This window comes from Pholis gunnellus, assembly GCF_910591455.1.
Source record: "Pholis gunnellus genome assembly, chromosome: 9".
NCBI classification, from domain to species: domain Eukaryota; kingdom Metazoa; phylum Chordata; class Actinopteri; order Perciformes; family Pholidae; genus Pholis; species Pholis gunnellus.
Window position 1 is genome coordinate 14,746,665 of NC_136535.1, and position 6,789 is coordinate 14,753,453.

Consider the following 6,789-nt stretch of genomic DNA (forward strand, 5'->3'; position numbering starts at 1 on the left):
AGAACTAGATTAATGTCACACTCCAGTTATTACATCATGTGGCATATCCTTGTCAAGACAATAAACAGACCTCTTTATGCAACTATCTTAAAAGTACCACAGCATCGACAGGTGTGTTCATTCACTACGCACGCCAGACAACAAAGTGGGTAACTAAACGTCTTATCTAGTCATTCAAAGTTATTTAGTAAACTCTATTACGTCAAACTGTAGGAAGCTTTGGGGCATTTCGAGGAGCAACATGTATAAATAAGGGACGAACAAACATAAACAAACTACTGTTTACACTCAAATCTATACAGTTATGGTCTGTTACATCACATTAAGTCAACAATAAACCGATGCGCGAGATAAAGAGAATGAGTTAGCAGGTGTGAGAGGACGTTGTAGAGCTTAGCTGCAGGCAGATTTTCCATCTTGACCCTCTGTGCTTTGATCTCATCACTTTCCCACGCTTTAGCACTCCTGTACCTCTATCTTACAGCTTAACGTGTTCCACAGACAGCCACGCATACGCTCACACACTAACAAAATGCACTGACAACTAAATGAATGGAAATAAACATAAAAATGCATATTTAAGCCCTATATTCCTCAGTTTCTAAACTGAATTTATAAGATGAATCAGCATTTATCTTTTAGAAACCAGGTGATTTATGGTGACTACAACTGATCCATTCTAGGAACCACACTGACACTAATTTAAAAAAACAACCCTGGCCATATTCTATATCTTTCTTATCCTTTACAAATCCCATGAAAAGACCAAAATCAACAATGAACCGATCCTACTAACAAGCGCTACAGTCCTTCTGCAGGCAAAGCCTGATGCTGTAGCTTCCTCTGTGCCAAAACTATTAAAAACACATCAGTGAGCCACAATGTTTAAACTTGCTGATATGTACCTTCATCGCCATGAACATAAACATTGCAGTTCAATTTGTGTAGATCCCTCCTACGAGTCAAATCAAAGGCTGAACCGTCCACAACAAAGACGCAAGAAACTCCTGTTTGAGTAGTGTTTGTTAAAACACCAGATTTTGTATTTTTTATTTTAAATAAAAACTACACATTCCTGACCAGTTTTTAAAGATTTACGTTCCAAAGAACTTTGGGTTGAGAGACATAGACCGTTTAGGGCAGTTGAAAAGCATTGAGAGAGGGACTAGAGATCAGTGAGGTTGAAGATTTTCACAAGAGTTTAAAAAACAAATGTACAATAGCTATGAATATAGATAATGTATAAAAATGTAGCTAAGGCGTAGGTTATAGCCAACTATCCTTTAACTGAAACCTACAGGAAGACTTCAGAGATAAAGTATACAGCCAAATGAAAAGCATACATTCATGTACAATTCCTGGGGATGTTTAATAAACAATAGCTAATTTTGTTGAAGGACAGCAGAACTAAGAATTGCAGAGATCTTCTAAACCCAAACTACAGGAGCATAATTAACAAGCATAATTGGACAAGCCCATTACAACTTAACAGCGTCACACTGCACTAACTAGAAGAGCAACTGTCACCAAAGTTAAGAACAACCAGGAGAGAAACAGCATCAATCTTTGGTGTAAGTGTGTAGGTCAACTTCTTGCCCATAAAAATGCTCCATCCGAGCAAGGGAAACACATTTCACCCAGTCTCCGCCTCTTTGTTTCCCTCAGTCTCAGCAGATACCAGTAGCCATCCTAAATGCTTATGGGAACAGTACTGACCAGTGTGCTTTTGTTTCTGTGTTGTTCTCCAGAGTTCCTCCTGGTGCTGTGATGCTATCAGCCAGTGAACTGTGTGATAAATGCCTTCCCATGCTTACCTCAACTGTAGCCCTTATGGAAAGCAGATGACCTGAGCCCTGAGGGATCCAACCGGTAAAACCGCCTGCTTCACCGCTCGGCAGTTGGCTGTGTTAATAACTTTTACAGCTTGGTCCTTCATTTTCCCCACAAATTCAGAAGGCTGAGTGGAAGGAGAAGGGGGGGGGGGGAGAGAGAGACATAAAGAGGGAGGGAGGGAGTGAGGGAGCAGGGGGTCCTTGGGACTCACCCAGTTGACAGCTCCTGTCTCTGCCTGTAACGACTTATTTATTCAGGGATAATTAATCAGGCGCAGTTTTCTGGCGGTATGATTAATGCGCTTTGTCATCTGCGCTGCAGCGATGAGAATACAGCAGCATATGATGCCACTGCTCGGCTTTAGCTGGCAAAACGGGACGTCCTGTTTCAAGCGGTGAATGTAACTCGATTTAGGCCCTTTCTGCAAAACCACTCAATGCAACCTAGTATGTGTTTAATGGTGTTCTGCTACTGCCCAGCTGATGGCCCATTTGTCCCGATTTGGTGCTTCAGTTAATTTATAGTGCACCTGTTTATGTTTTATTTTATCTCGGATGTAATCTGAAGCGTTAACATTTCCCACAACGTTGTCTCATTTATAGCTGGTGATGATATATGTGACATTTTGATTGCATTAACACATTTTTTTACCTACCTGTTCTTTTCCCTCAGTATTTTGGGGTCATCTGATCACTCTTTGGGTCAGCCGCTTTCACTTCCTCTCAGACTGATGCGGGAAGTTGCGGTTCTTCTTCCTGTGCTCGTGCTGGTCTCATGACGCCACCTTGTGAGCGTTTTGGTTACCGCAAGTCAAAGGAACCATATACACATCCGCTTTTCTCTATCCCTTATTATTGGGAAGTATGAAAACATGTTTTTTGTTACAAAACCGAAATACACTCGCACCATCTCAGAAGGTGTGTATTATCCATAACCCAAACTCCCACAACTATTACTGCCATACTTTTACTATACAAATATAATATAATTTTATAATATCAAATCTACAGCTTGCCCACTACAGCGGAAGAGTGTGTGAGAGACCCATAGACAGATAAGACACGATGCCGAGCTTTGCAATGCCGAGAGCTTTTATTTTATTACTCTTTTTAGTTGGTATTTTGATATCCATGTGTGACTTAAGCTCTGCAATGGGTAAAGAAAATGATGAACATGTGAATCAAATATATTGACTAAAATTGGGTGCAGTAATCAACTGAAACGCGAGGAAATCCTCTCACAGGTAGCATTCAACTCACGGCTGAAGTCAAAGGGAAGGAGGCAACATATGTGAACTCTCATTAAGGTGACGTGACTGCACCTGAGAGGGGCGGTTCCATTCCAAGCAGGAGCGCTTGTTTTGTTTCTTTTCGGCTAGAAGCATGCTCACGTGGTTCTTTGCTGGGGATTTCTGACAACCACATTTTGGTATTTGTGTTATGATATCTGTATCTAAAAGTATGCTTATTTTTATTCGATAGATGTCTCTCTTGTTGCATTTATTATTGCACATTGAGTTTCATATAGTTATTTTATATTATACAATTTGATATTCTTGTAGTCCTATTTTATATGTTATGTTTTATATTGTTATGTTATTTCTCTTAATTACTTGTCCCCTGATTGGAGTTGCAACTGTATTTTGTTGTCAGAGAAAATGACAAAAATAAAGCTCTCTTAAATCTTAAAAAAAAAATGTAATTTGTTATATTTAATACTTCAGGAAGCGTATTTATGTTTCTTTATTTATCTGTGTGAATTTGCTAAATATTTCAAAATTCAGGTCAGAAATTATGTCTAACATCAAAAACACAGCAAGGTTATAAACACTTTATTAGTACAAACGCCTCATATCCTCACACACATAACAGCATTGTAGCACATTGCAGCACTCTCCTCGGTTCCTGGCCAGTTCGTGTTCAGTTTAAATATCTTCAGCAGGTTTTGGCTGGAGAAAATAAAAAGTTAGTTTTTATTTCATTTATAAATATGTTTTTCTTCTCATTTCATATTATGCAAATATCAACTGTTAACAATAGCTTGTTACATTTAACCTAAAATAATGCAAAAGTTAAAACTTTTATTAGATTTTAAAAATTATTTCTAGAGCCAACAGATGTCACTTTAGAGCTGGATTTAATTTCCCTTACCTTGGATTTACCACAGTTGGTGATCTTGTTGCCTTTAGTGAAAAATAGGATTAAGAGATTAGTTATTCCCAAAGTTCAGAACTATTGTGCTTTTCTTTAAACAAAGCTGCTCTGATAACAACCCCGATAGAAACAGAGCTGTAGGATTGCAGCAATATATACATTGTATCCCCCATCAGTCAATGAAAATGTGTTCAGATGCACTTTTGTCTGTCCAGCAACATGCTGTATGATCTCAACACACTCACAAACACACAAACACACACACACAACTAAGATCATCTTCTCTTTCACACTGTTTTGTCTTCCGTGTCCTTGTATCAGACTCCTCAAATTCATATTTGTTGATGTTGCTGATTGACTTACCTGCCAACAGAAGGATGGAAAGGAACACGATGACCCCGGCGAAGACCAAACCTCCAATACGTAGTGTGTGGTAGTCTACATATTCACAGAGAACAATGTCACCACATCATCACTGTCTTTCATTTAACCTGCTGTAGCCTCTTTCTTTTGTTTTCCTTCAAATCATTTTAAGCTCTGCCTGTGTATTTTTTCCTTTTCGCCCTCTACATTCTAGCTCCTGTTACTTATATTTTCCCCTCTATCGCTCCCGTTATTGACCCATTTAACAACTATGTGCTGGCAGAAACCCCCGTGCATGCTTTCCACATTCTCTTTTTAGGGCACTGGCAGAAGTTAAATAAACTATTTCGTCCTCGCAGATACACTTTCAAAGTTTTAGTTACTTACCGTATACAAAGTCTGCATCAGGGTCGATGACTGCACCTGGGGATAGACAGAGAATGGACATGGGTTGAAAGAAACACAGTAAACATGTAGTAATTCTACCAAAACGTAGCGTGCTGCAGGGAAATATTCTAAAATCCTTTTTTTACACTTAATTAATAAGCCTACAGTTAATTTATCCAAATCACTTGTAGTAATACTGACACACTAGCAGCTTCATGGCTCGTTATATAACTAAGTTAAGAAAATAGGTCATAATCAGTATTAGTCTATTCCCTGCAGGTGTTTTTCACACAGACAGAATGCTATTTCGGGTTAGTTTGAGATAAGCTGTAAATCAGCTTTAGAACTACAAATGTTCCAACGAATAAAGGCAATGTAATCTGTCATTAACACCCATCACTGTAACTTTGTCCCGATATTGCCACATGTGCAGTGCCACTAGCATGAGCTACTTGCTGTAGCAAAATGCTGAAATGAGAAGGTGAGCCTTAACTGAGGCTGCCGGACTCCAGCATGCTTATGTTACTCATAATACAGTTAGCAGTTAATAAGTCAACCTTGCTCTACCAAGGTACGTTTTTGTTGTCGCTCAATTCGAAATCAGAAAAACAAGAATGGCTGTGATCGTTCAAATATTATGTCCCTCAAATGTTGTCATATTAAAGTGGCTCTGTCGCTCCTGTTCGTAGATAATCAGCAGTTCAGGCGCTGAGTAGCTTACCTTGAGAAGACATGATGCCTGGTCTGTTTGTGTGTTCTGTTGACAAAACTGGAGGGACATAATGCAAACAGTTAACAAAAGGCCGGTGATAACAGCAGGTGGCAGCTGGTGATCTAGCCGTGTCTGCTTTTTTTAATCTTGTTTTTAAATAATGACAATAAAAGTGTTCACCGTCAAATCTAGTCCCTCAAAACTGACGTTTGCAGGGAGGGATATTTGTGTGGATTTGGTTTCAATAGTCCCTCCATTTAAATTAGATTTGAGACTTGTAGAGGCTCGTTTAAATGGGCTTATTCACTTTAGATGAGATGTAGTTGAAAGCTCGGAAACTCTATATGTCCTGATAAATTGCCTCACTGGGTTCCTCTACTACAGACTTAGGAGCAAAGTGATTGCGTTGCTCTTCACTAAGAACTTTAACGGGCTAATTGCGATATTGATCCTCGTTCCACCCCCACCCTTTCTCTCTGAATCCTTCACGCACACACACCAGCTCCTCGTTTGATCTACATCTCCTGACCTATAATCATTAACTTACACAGATTAACAGACGAAAAATGTCCCTTGCTGTCTCCTTTGTGTTGAAGCATGCCACTGTGAATTGTGGACTTCATTTATTATGTTTCTAGGCCTTTTCAATGCACCACTGAGCATAAGAGCATCCGGGACAGTTACTCATTAATATATTACAGCTCCAGTAACCATTAACCATTAACCTTGAACCTTGCACACTTTGATAGAGGTTATAGATGGGCCAAAGAAGAGTAGCTGTGGTGGCACTGCAGCTAATAATGCAGAATTGATACGCAATGATTTTGGCAGATAACCACACCACCCCTAACGTGCAGCAATGCATCACTGTTATTAGATTTCTTCAATGGGGTGCAATTAACAAGAACAATGGCAACAGAGTACTGTCTGTCCTAACCCACTTTCACAAGACATATTAATTGGAACTTGTGTGTTTTTATATTTTGCCTCATTAAACAATGGAGAAACTAGTAAAGTTAAACTTTGCATTGTGAGAATGACAATAAGTTCTCTTTGACATAGAAATACACGTTCTAGACCATCTAACATCATCTAACATCTCAAAAATACATGGATTAACATTGTAATCACAATTACAAACTTATAGGCATCTGAAATGGACACAACTGATTTATTTTTATGACCTGCACATCTAATTTAACATTTTGTTTTGGAAATTAAGTTTTTACTCACCTGAGTTGCTGAAGGCTCTATTGTTCTTCTGCCCAGGTGTGTGTGCGTGTGTCCCCGTCTGTGCCAGAGGTAGGTGCTCCCTCCCTAACAGATCCACCCTCTAACATA

General features: G+C 39.2%; 1 long non-coding RNA gene across 1 annotated transcript; it reads right to left on the reverse strand.

Moving 5' to 3' along the window:
- Positions 1-3,649: 3,649 nt before the first annotated feature.
- On the reverse strand, positions 3,650-6,789 carry LOC306701580. The gene is made up of 6 exons (XR_013767239.1): positions 6,682-6,789; positions 5,458-5,505; positions 4,737-4,772; positions 4,350-4,424; positions 3,984-4,015; positions 3,650-3,781 (listed from the first exon to the last, which is right to left on the reverse strand). It is a non-coding gene; the product is annotated as an uncharacterized lncRNA (long non-coding RNA).